We start from the raw sequence: 13006 nt of genomic DNA on the forward strand, positions 1-13006 counted from the left end.
TGCTTCCCCTTTGCCTTCTGACATGATTGTAAGTTTCCTGAGGCCTCCCTGGAGGTAGAAGCTTGTACAGCATGCAGAACCACTAGCCATTTAAACCTCTTTTCTTTATAAATTACCCAGTCTCAGGTAGTTCTTTATAGCAGTGTGAGAATTCACTAACACATCATTTTAATAAACTTCAGCTGAAATAATTAGAAGATCAAGTTTATTTTCTTGTCAACATTTCATTTATAGCAATATTCAAACTAACCCATGGGAACAGTGCTTAAACTATACACATTTATTTTAAAAGTTTTTTATTCTATTTTAAGTGCAGTAAAGATTATCATTTTTTCAATTGCACAGAGACTTTATACAGATTTCGTCTTTGCTATTTCTTGTAGAATAATAATAGCAAATATAGAAATACCATTTTTCTTCATGGTCACACAGTGTCTATTCTCTGATTCAGATTCAGATTCACCAAATAATAATTGAGCCATCAGTTTAAAGAAGCATTGTGTGCTTGTACATAAATTTCCTAATTAAATCTTCTCACTGTGAGGCTGGTGTTTTTATTCCCATCTTGCTTAAAAGGAAATAGGAATTAAAGTTATGTGATTCACCCACTGTTACCTACTCGGTAAAGACATAAAGCACAATTCATACCCGTACTCTGATTCAAATTTAACGCTGTTGTTCTGTGTAAATTATAATGACTCTTTTGATAACTATGCTAAGCACTTTTCAGTTTTATACTTTAAAAATCTCTTTGTTTCAGTGTACATATACATATTCTATGAAAAGTTAAAAGTCATTATGCATGAAGAAAACTACAAGGAAAAAATAAAGATTAGTGCTAGCAAGTGGTGAACATGATTAGCTGAATCTTTTGGTTTTACTCAAATCTTACCACACACAATATATTTTGTACAGCATAGAAGCCCAATTCTTTTCACATTCTTATCATCCCTAAGCTTTTTATTTAGGCAATGATGGTTTTTGAAAGCATTTTAAAATTCCAAAATTACTTTTATTATATTTTAAATTGGCTATCTGGACCATAAACATCATTGGTATTCTTTAGTCTCATTTTTTAACAATAATCTAATTTCATAAAATTGCCTTAAAACATGTTATTTATTAAGATTAATTAATTGATCATACAAATCTGTAAGTGGTTTATTCCAAATGATTTAGTCTGAAGTGGCCTAACATAAAGAACCATTTCATTGTTGATGTTTTCTAATTATTATTTGCCAAAGTATAGACAATATAAGAAAATAATAATTTTATCAAATGATTGGGAATTAGTAATTCTCTAGGGTAAAGAAAACTAGGGAAAAATGATGAAAGCATTTTTGTTTAATTTACTATAGATCTTCATCAGTGGATCTAAAGTAGGAGTAATTGTGACCCCAGGAGATATTTGGCAATGACTGGAGATATTTTTGGTTGTCACAACTGTTGCTGCTGGGATCTGATGGATAAAGGCACAGGATGATGTTAATCATCCTACAATGTATAAAACAACCTCCACAAAAAAAATTATCCAGCCCAAATGTCAATGGTGCAGTATATCTATGTTTATGTAGATATATAATACCTAAAAATATTCATACACCAGAAAAATAACCTAGTCTTATCATTAAGAACAATAATATTGACCAGGTATGGTGGCTCATGCCTGTAATCCAAACACTTTAAGTAGCTGAGGCAGGAGGATCACTTGAGGCCAAAAGTTTGAGACCAGACTGGGCAATATAGCAAGACCCTATCTCTACACAAGAGAAAACAAAGAGAATGATAACATTTATTAGACCAGAAAGAGGGTAGTATTGATATGGGAAAGGGGCAGCAAAGTGCTAAGTAGAGAAGGGGAGAAGGGTGGGGTCGCTGGTGAGGGCTCCACCCTTGGGCCTGTGCTCAAGGACCTAAATGAGGACAGGCATTTCTGTTTTAAGGCCCACAAAGTTGTCTTTTTGCCTGCCATGCTCCATCCTGTGCCCATAAAAATTCAGGACCATAGCAGGCACACACACAAGTGGCTGGATGTCAAGAGGAGCAGAAGAACACATTGAGAGACACCAGCAGACACCAGTAGAATGACACAGATGCCAAGGAGAATTTGGCCAGGGGCCATTCAGTGGCCCTACTCTAGGGGAAAACCACCTTGCCACTCCATCCTCCTTCTGGCTCCCCATCCATCTTACAGAGAGCTACCTCTACCACTCAATAAAACTTTGCACTCATTCTCCAAGCCTACACGTGGTCTGATTTTTCTGGTACACTAGGACAAGAACCTGGAATACAGAGAGCCCTCTGTCCTTGCAATAAGGCAGAAGGTCTAATTAAGCTGATTAACACAATCTGCCTGCAGACAGCTAAGCTGAAAGAGCACACTGTAACACTTGCCCATTTGGGCTTTGGGAGTTTTAAAAACTCACCCCTAGATGATGCCCTGGTGTCAGAGGCCAAAAAACGCTCCCCATGACCTGCCCCTCTGCATGCTCTCCCTAGGGGTTTGAGCAGCAGGGCACTGAAGAAGCAAGCCACATCTCTGTCACATGCCCTGTGAGGGCAATAAGGGAACACAGCTAGGGGCTCATCTGGGACCCAGGAAGGTGAGTGCAAATGTGAAACTGTTGGATCTGCCTCTTTTCCAAAACCCTGCCACCTCTCTCTCTTTCCTGAAGGTAAAAGGTCCTGTTTCCCTACCCTAAGGTTTAACCACCCTAAACAGGCCAGTCAACCCCACCACCACCCCCTCCCTCCCCTAGACTTTTTATCTTTTCCTCTCTCATGGTTTGAAAAGGCTCTTATCTCTTCCTTTATAATGTTAAGGGTTTTGCTAGAGGCTGTGGCAATGTTACTAAGTAAAATGGGCATTTGGCTCAGTCATGAAGGGTGAAGATCAGAGTAACTGTTCTTGGAGGTACCATCTCTGCCTCCACCCTGACAGCTGCAGGCACACCCAGCTCAGGGCACCCCCTCCAAACCACTCCTCTTCCACTCAGGCACCTGGGCATGCCCACAGCAGTCAAAGGCCATGCCCAACAGTCACAAGGAAGGGGGGTGGGAGAGAACTACCAGCACTCCCTGCTGTTGATAGGGAAGCTAACAGAGTAGCAGCCCCTGCTTACTGATGACTGCAAATTTGGCAAGGCTCATTTGAGACACTCTAAACAGATACAAACAGCTCCGAAATACCTTTCCAGTCCCAAACTCAATTCCAAGCTTCAGGCTGAGGCCCTAGGAAGAAAGACCAGGTCTGAGGGATCCAAAGCCAGGCAACAGGCACAATGTAAATGGGCAGGACCAATTCTTACCAACTGAACCCCCCAGCTCATGGAAGGAGGCCATGCTCCATGGCATAACCAGGCTTAGGGAACTGAAAGTTTGTCAACAGCAGGGGAAAATGGAGGTATGGGTGAGGGCGATTAATTCCTATTCTCTAAATTTTCCCTGCTTCATGGGTACATACCACATTGGTACCTATGGGCGGAGCCTGCCGAGGTTGCTGGGACTCAAGGATAAAAAGATGGAAGGGATAGGAAGGACACTTATTTTCTCTCTCCATCACACCCTGAGGTTTTGCTGAAAGAAGGAAGGAAATGAGGGACACCTCTATTCACTGTCTTTCAGAATGGACAAGCAGCTCTCTTCAGCACCCCCAGCTTATATCCCTCTGGAGTGTATCCTGAACCATTGGGACTGCTTTGACCCTCAGAGTCTGGAGGAAAAAACTGCTTCATAGCCCTCTGCACAAAGTTTGGGCCAAATTATAAAGGACTATGTTATTCCCGGGAAGGAACCATTCATTTTGATACCATCTGGCAGTTGGAACTTTCTGAGGACAGATGGTCTGAGGCCCCATATGTGCAGGCTTTCTATACCTTGTAAGGCAATTCAGACCTTTGCTGACAGTGTAGGATTGATCCAGCCCTCCTGTTTGATCCAGTGTAGGACTGGCAAGCCCAGGGTTTCAAAGATACGTGTCCCAGAGGCATCCCCAGCAGAGGAGCCAGCTCCCTCCAGCCCTGCTCCTCTGGGTCCACCCCAACCTCCCCATCCAGCTTCAGCCTCTCACTTGCCACCTCCTAGAAATCCTTGCCCTACACAAGGCCCAGTCTCACTCTTGCTCCTGTAACAGATGCCGAGTGAATTGGGCCCAGAAAGGTCCAGGTCCCCTTCTCCCTACAGGACTTAAAGCAAATTAAGGGGGATCTTGGCAAGTTTTCAGATGACCTTGGTAGATATATAGAGGCTTCCAGAATTTCACCAAAATATCTGAACTCTCCTGGAGAGACATTATGTTATGTTTAAATCAGACCCAGATGGACGCTGAGAAGCAGTCCACTCTGCAAGCAGCAGAGAGATTTGGGGATGAGCTTCGTATCACATATAGCATCAGGGAAGGGGACAAAAATTATCCAACTGGAAGAGAAGCAGTACCAGTGGATGACTGTCAAAGGGATCCCAGTGACAAGATGGAAGCCTGGAAGAGGAGACACCTTTAGGTGTGCACAATGGAGGGTTTACATAGGACTGAAACCAAGCCTTTCAATTATACTAAGTTATTCATCATTGACCAAGGATACAATGAAAATTCCACTGCCTTCATGGAAAGGCTAAGAGAGTCCTTGGTAAAACACCTCACAATCTCCTGATTCAGTCAAGGGACAGCTAATCCTAAAGGTTACGTTTATTACTTCAGGCAGCTCCTGACATCAAGTGGAAGCTATAAAAACAGGCCCTGGGACCAGATAGTACATTAGAGGGTCTCCTGAGAGTAGCCACCTTAGTCTTCTACAATAGAGAAAGGGAGACACAAGAAAGAGGCAGAAGCTTTAATGGCCACTATGCAAGCCCACACACCCCAGAATTCCCAGGGTACACCTGTTAACTGTTAAAGATATGGCAAGAACAGTTATCTTTCTTCCAAAGTTTAACTGCTCCCATGTAAGGTTTAATTTCTTTCATGAAGGTGAAACAGCTTGGTGTGCAATGCCGTTGTTAGTTTATATTTCACTTCTTATCTCTGTAATCTTTGGCACTAAATTCTTTACTTGTATAATACAAATGTTTAACTCACGCATACTTAACCTTATAAAGCTTGTTTGTTTCTCTCTCACTTAGAGGGCATCAAACTCCAAACAGGCATGCAACTGGAGCCACAGACAATGGCTCCCCTTTGCCAGGAACCCTTACATGGACCTTTGGGAGGAATCTGACTGCTGTTTTCCCCAAAACAATGCCCCCAGTCAGCAAAAGTAGTTAAGACCGGTCATCGTCCTTATTCTAAAGGCACTTAGATGTACCTCTTCAGAGGGGGAAAATGGTATGGGAAGGGGGCAGGGAGGTGCTAAGTAAAGAAAGGAAGGTTCCCTGGGTAGGGCTCCACCCTCAGGCCTGCACCCATGGGCCTAAATGAGAACAGGTATTTCTGTTTTCGCACCCAAAAAGTTGCCTTTTGGTCCTCCATGCCCCCATCCTGTGCCCATAAAAATTCAGGATACACACAAGTGGCTGGATGTTGAGGGGAGCAGAAGAACACACTGACAGACACACAAACACCAGCAGACACTGGCAGGCCATCGATGGCAGAATGATGCAGATGTCGAGGGGAATTCGGCCAGGGGCAGTTAGAGGAAAGTCTGGCTGCTGGGCAGCCAAACTCCAGGGGAAGACTACCTTCCCACTCCATCCCTCATCTGGCTCCCCATCCAACTCACTGAGAGCTGCCTCCACCACTCAGTAAAACCTTGCACTCATTCTCCAAGTTCACGTGTAATCCAATTTTTCTGGTACACTAGGGCAAGAACCTGGGATACAGAAAACCCTCCAATCTTGCAATAAGGCAGAAGGTGTCATCAAGCTGATTAACACAAGCCACGTGCAGACGGATAAGCTGAAAGAGTGCACTGTAACACAGGCTCACTTGGGCTTCTGTAGTTATAAAGTTTCACCTCTAGATGCTGCCATGGGGTCGGAGCCTAGTAACATTCCCCATGACTCACCTGCCTGCATGCTCCCCCAAGGAGTTTGAGCAGTGGGGCACCAAAGAAGCAAGCCACATCCTTGTCGCATGCCCTGTGAGGATGATAAGGGACCTTCTCTCATTTCAGTATAATCCCACGAACTTTTTAGATTCATGAGAAAGATGGTATCCCCTAATGTTTAAAGATGATGAACCCCAGTACCACCAGGATTAATGTGAGGATACAATTATTACCAGTAAAATTGTGAAAATCAGTGTAATTAATTCTAAAATTTGTGAAGCCTAAACTCTAATTTCTGTATTACTCAATGTTTCCTTTCAATGGGACTGTGTATATGGTGAAGAGGAAAACCGAAATTAGATATAGTTAATCTTGAAAATTTCTTACTTATGAATATATAAACTTTTCACTAACGTAATAACAAATTTTGAGAATCTGTTATATGCCAAAACAGTGTTAGCATCTATGGATGGTAGCTTTCTACATTTACCAAATGCAAACATCCTAAAATTGACAATGCTTTTTCTTGGAAATATCTGACAGAGACCATCCTTTTATCCCCTTCTCTTCATGCCCTAGGATTAAGAGACAGCCTGCTTTTTGTGTGAACTCTTAATTCCAATTACTCACCAATGATCCTTGTTTAACATTTTCCCTTCTTTTTAAACCTAGGTCAACTTTATTTATTTTAACTGGTGACCTAAAACATGTAGTAAATAACCACACTCTATACTTTCCCAGTTTCCTCTCCATTCTATTCATAATTTCTTCAGCAATACATTGTTAACTTATTCACATATTGACCTCATAGTTACCCAGGTTGAAAATGCAGTAACATCTTGACCTCGCTGTTCTTTCTAATTGCCATATTGTTTCTGCTTCACCTCAGCAAAACTTGGATCTGTTCAGCATAACTATTTCTTATAAAACAGCTTATCTCAGCCTTCCTTTCTCTTATCCCTCACATTTACTAAAATTAATTTTAACCTCATTGAATTGTTTTCTAAATCCATCATTTAAAATCTAACCACAGATCTATTCACCAGCAATCTCTTGGAGTCTTACATCAATTATGTCCTCTCCATAGTCAGAATGCACTAGATGTTAGATTTTTGCAAAGCTCGTCTTCACAATCTGCAGTCTAGAGCAAACTCATTTCTCATGCCCGGGCCAGGCAGCAGTACTCATGGCCATGAAACTTCTGATCATTTCACTTTGCAGTCATGACATTGAACTTCATCTTAGTCCTTGCTAGTACTCAGAATTATTTTAGTTCCTTTCCTGCAAAAAAAAAAAAAACAAAAAAACCAGTAGTTACATGCAACTAATCACAATGAAATTATTGAATTAGCTATCCTAATTATTGTTCTAGATGTTTGCCAAATTGGGCTAAAGTTTGCACAAGGTGCACTGAGACAATTGATGAAAGAAATAATAATAAATACTTCAACTGTCTCTTCATATAATTTCCAATTGAAATTAAACTTTCTAATTGCATATGTGCTCCTATTACTATTATCAGGAGAAAATCCAAGCAGGATTAGATAAAGTCAATCTGGAACTATGATATGAGAGACCATACAGATTGTGTTTAAGGACTAAGGATTTGAAGATAGAGAAAAGCCGAACAATCTGCCCAGGCTCTAAGTAAAAGATACTGATCAGTCAGCCAAGATGAAAACAGCTGTATACCAGAGAAAACTGTAAAGACAAAACCAGTTTAAAAATTCACAGAAATACACACAGAAGTCTCATTAGGCTCTCATGAATATACATACAAAATGATAAAATAAATGTTACTAACTACATATAAGCATGTATGTGTAAATACATATATATACAAAAGTATTCAGGGTACTTATGAAGAAAAATTCAAAAGGTTATGTAAGATTACTAAGCAAAGGTGTTCCCTCCTTCAAATGACAACACTTGGCTTCAGAGGTTAGTTTACCAAAATTTCAAGAAGTTAATAATTTCTTTTTATGCAAGTTGCTTTAGTGAATAGAAAAATAAGGAAAACATCGAATATTCTAAAGTGTGCCTTTTTCCATATGGTAAGAGTTTTGAAAGTATGAGGCATCTGACGGTTGATGTGCTAAGGAAGCATTCTGTCAGACTTTAATTGGCATAATTGTATATAATAGCAATAAAATGCCAGTATATCTTATAATTGAATGACATCTTAGGTTCAATGAAATATCATAGTGTTATAAAAGTTAATATAATATTGACACCTGTATTAATTTTCTATTGCTACATTAACAAATAACTGCATTTTTGTGTGGCTTAATGCAACACAAATTCAGTATTATACAGTTCTGGAAGTCAGACTTTCACTAGGCTAAGATCAAGATGTTAGAAGGGCTGGATTCTTTTCTCGGAAGCTTTGAGGGAAAATCAATTTTCTTGCCTTATCAGGCTTCTAGGGGCTGCCCACATTTCTTAACTCATATCTCCTTCCATTATCCAAACCATAAATGTCTGGTTGAGCTTTTGTCACATGAAATCATTTCAACACTGACCCTTTTCCATCCTTTAAAAATCTTTGTAATTACAGTGGGTTCACCTGGATAATTCAGGATAATTTACCCAGCTTAAAGTCAGCTGATTAGCAACCTTCATTTCATCTGCAACCCTAATTCTCCATTGTCATGTAACATAATATGTGTATAAGATCTGGAGATTAGAACATGGACATTGGGCGGAGCCATTATTCTGCCTACCACAACACACAAATTGGATAAGACTAGTACAAGAAAGTATTAACATACACTGTATAAACGTAAGTGCAAAAATGGCAAAATAGTACTAACAAAATAGATTATAGAACTACATAATATATATAGTTCATATATGCATGAATTTATTCTATATTATATATGTATATATCATAACCAGAAAGATTTATTATGGAAATACAAAAATGGCTGAAATAATAAAATATATCATTTGTAAATCATTAATTATAAATTGTATTTATAAATTTACTATTAAAAATTACATAATAAAATTTAACCCTCCCACTCTAACAGATTAATAAAACACATAAAAATTTAAATAGATTCAAAGAAGATATTCAGTAAAATTTAACAGTACTTCATGATTTTAAAAATATGCTAGTAAATAGGATACAGTTCTTTCTTATCACAACTACTATAGCATGCATCATAATTTAAACAATAGTACAATATAAACAAAAAGTGGGCCAGGCGTGGTGGCTCACGCCTGTAATCCCAGCACTTTGGGAGGCCAAGGAGGGCAGATCACGAGGTCAGGAGATCAAGACCAGCCTGAAACCCCGCCTCTACTAAAAATACAAAAATTAGCCAGGTGTGGTGGTGCACGCATGTAGTCTCAGCTACTCGGGAGGCTGAGGCAGGAGAATCGCTTGAACCTGGGAGGCAGAGGTTGAAGTGAGCTGAGATCATGCCACTATATTCCAGCCTGGTGACAGAGCGAGACTCCATCTCAAAAAAAAAAAAAAAGTATACATTTTAGAATTGATAGAATGCATTATTCGGTTACATCTCCTTATTTTACACTCTAAATTAGACTAGTAGCTGTCAATAGGAAAGTTTCTAATCATTAAAGTGAATCTAACATCAACCTAACAGTAAATATTCTACCTTATATAAAAACTTGTGATATGGTTTGGCTGTGTCCCCACCTAAATCTCATCTTGAATTGTAGCTCCCATAATTCTCACATATTGTGGGAGGAACCCAGTGGAAGATAATTGAATCATGGGGGCGGTTTCCCCCATACTGTTCTCATGGTAGTGAGCAAGTTTCAGAAGAGCTGGTGGTTTTATAAGGGGTTTCCCCTTTCACTTGGTTCCCATTGTCTCTTATCTGCTGCCATGTAAGATGTCTCTTTTGCCTTCCACATGATTGTGAGGCCTCCCCAGCCACATGGAACTGAGTCAATTAAACATCTTTTCCTTTATAAATTACCCAGTCTCAAGTCTGTCTTTATCAGCAGTATGATAACAGACTAATACGAGTTGTACAGAGAATTAGCAACCAGATTGAATAGCTGCTGTCAACTCAGGTATTCAAGATAGTAATGAAAGTTCTAGTAAACCAATTAGAGAATAAAAATAAATAAGATATAAAAAGTGCAATTTTCAAAACATTACTGAAACCCACAAAAGAATATCCAAATAAATAGAATGTTATAGCACAGACTATTTTAATGTTGTCACTTATTCCTATATCTTTAAATATAGGAATTTAAAAAATTCCGAAATTTTCCATAAATTCAATGTCATTTTAAAAACTTGCAAAGTGGTTTTAAAATTCACATGAAAGAGTAGAGGTTCAGGAAGAGCTGCAGTATTTTTGAATAAGAATATATTGAGAGTGTACACTTTGCCAATCACAAGATTCATAATTTATTTACTACAATTACACAGTTTGGTATTGTCACAGTGTTTTAGTCAGGGCTCTCCAGAGAGATAGAACCAATAGGCTACATATAAAGAGATACATAAGAAGGGATTTCTTAGGGAAATTGACTTACACAATTATGGAGGTTGAGAAGTCCCACCATATTCTGTCTGCAAACTGGAGAAACAGGGAAGCTGGTAGCATGGCTAAGTCCAGGTCCTAAGGCCTCAGAGCCAATGAAGCTGATGGTATAACTCTCAGTGTGAGTTGTGGGTGGGGTACTGATTCAAGTTCCAGAGTTCAAAAGCCAGAGAACCTCGAGTTCTGACATGCAACGTCAGGAGAAAAGGGCTTCCCAGCTTCTGAAGCGATAGCAAGAATTTGCCTTGCCTCTACTACCTTTTTGTTCGATCTAGAATAAAAAGGCACCATCCAATTGTTCCAGTGATTGCACAGGACCCACCTACATGAAGGTGGATCCTCTCCACTCAGTCCACCAATTCACATGCGAATCTCTTGCAGAAACACCCTCAGAGACACACCTAGGCAGTCCAGTCATTGTAATCAAATGCCAAACCACCTGGGTTTCCCTTGCATCAAAAGAGGGATGGGCTCAGTTCTTACTAAAGCACTGAGAATAATTAATGCACTGATTAGGAATAAATAATACTTTGCCAGCTATCTGGGCATCTCTAATTCACTCAAGTTCATACTCCCAAATCAACCCTTATAAGCAGCAACAAACAAATAGATGAGTGAAACAAAATTGTGAAATGAGAAACAGATCCACATATTTATGGAAATGTATGACAGGGCTGACATCACAAATCATTGAAGAAGGGAAATGTAAATACTCAAATCTTCAGAAAGCATCATACTTACGAGTGAGAAGTTCAAGTATTTCCTCTAAAATCAGGAATGAGACAAGAATGCTTGCTAAAACTGATGATATTCAATAACATACTGCAGGATTTCCATGGAACATTAAGAAAACAGAATAAAAGACAAACATAGAAGTATTAAAAAGGAAAAATAAAGCTCTCATTAATTGTAAGTGATATGATACATGACTAGCAAAAAATGTAAATGACTTCTAGAATTAATAATAAAATAATGCAAATTTGCTATCAATGTCCAATAAAATTTTCATAGCTATAAAAGTTCTAAGGCACCTTGTAGTAAATATAAAGTGTATGCAAGACTTATATGGAGAAGTTATTAACTTTATTGAAAGACATTCTAAAAGATAAAACTAATGGAAATATTTACCATGTTAATATTTAGGGAGACTCAATATCATAAAAGTATTTATTCTCTTCAAATTTAATGTGATTTTAATCAAAACTCACCAGAAGTTTTTATGCAAGTTGGTAAGCTAATTTTACAATCCATGAAAATTGCCAAGAAGCAGAATTCCCATGACATCCCTGGAGAGAAAAATGAGTTAAAAGATACTTGTTCTCTCAGGTATTGCAACTTTTATAAAAATATAGTTATAAAGACTATGGTATTGATTTAATAATTACTTTAGAAATATATTGCTAAATAATCAGAGATTATATACATGTGCATACACACATATATGGATACAGGTTTTATTACAGTGAAAAGGAATAAAAAATGCCTAACAATGGGTGTTTGGTGTGATAAACTATATTTATGTGATTTACTGAGATCTCATTTAAAACCAAGATTTAGAAGGAAAATCTAAATAACAGGATATTAGTCAAAATATATTGTTTGAAGAAAAGATCACGTTACCTAAACAATTGCAGCATGATCTTGTTTTGAAATATAAAATGTGTGTATATCTCTATATAGTTATATAGACATAGCTATGCATATGAGTGGAATATGCAAACCAGATATGTACCCATTTTCTTGTGTGTATAGTGGGAATAAGGTGCCATGTGGGCTTTTAAATTGTATTTGTTTTGCAAGCGTTCTCCTTTGAGATGGGTCATTTTCCTCAATAAATTAATGAAAATTATATTATTTGGATAAAACATTAATACCATGAAAAAATGCTTAGATTTTAAATTAAAGCTTTAAAAATATTTGTAAAATAATACACAGCTAATCATTTACATCTTACATAAGAAAAATTTAAAAATTATATATGCGTATGTTTAAGCTTATAGAGTTATCATTTGGTATCTGTGGGGAACTGGTTCTAGGACTCCCACAGGTGCCAGAATTCATGGATGCTCAAGTCTCTAATATATAATGATGTAGTATTTGCATATAACCTATGCACATTCCCTGTGATTTTTGTCATATCTTGATTACTTGTAGTACCTAATACAATGTAAATGCTATGTATGTGACACTCCATTTTTTTCTTTGCATTATTTTTTATTGGTGTGTTATTTTTTCTGAATACTTTTGATCTATGGTTGGTTGAACCCATGGATGCCAAACCTATGGATCTGGAGCACCAGCTGTATTTATTTTTCTAACTTTTGATAATTTTTACTTTTACATTTTTTCTTATTTCTATTTTCACATAGATGAATATCGCAGCCACTTTGCTCAGGAATATCCATCGAGTGCCTGACAAATGTAACAAAATAAAAAAACATAGGCAGGGTGTAGTTATTCTCAGTAGATTCTTTGCTTAGATGGTACCTGTAAGGG

At 38.2% G+C, this 13006-nt stretch overlaps 1 long non-coding RNA gene across 1 annotated transcript in view; it reads right to left on the reverse strand.

Annotated features, from left to right (window-relative positions):
• Positions 1-11796, reverse strand: part of LOC104005047 (uncharacterized) — a 30546-nt gene extending 18750 nt beyond the window's left edge. Inside the window, exons 1-3 of the long non-coding RNA XR_678187.4 lie at positions 11719-11796; positions 11252-11332; positions 7047-7262 (exon numbers count right to left, since the gene is read on the reverse strand). This is a non-coding gene — a long non-coding RNA (uncharacterized LOC104005047). The remainder of the gene's footprint in view (positions 1-7046; positions 7263-11251; positions 11333-11718) is intronic.
• Between the last annotated feature and the right edge of the window lie 1210 nt (positions 11797-13006).

Source organism: Pan troglodytes, chromosome 12 (genome assembly GCF_028858775.2).
Source record: "Pan troglodytes isolate AG18354 chromosome 12, NHGRI_mPanTro3-v2.0_pri, whole genome shotgun sequence".
In the NCBI taxonomy this organism is placed as follows: Eukaryota; Metazoa; Chordata; class Mammalia; order Primates; family Hominidae; genus Pan; species Pan troglodytes.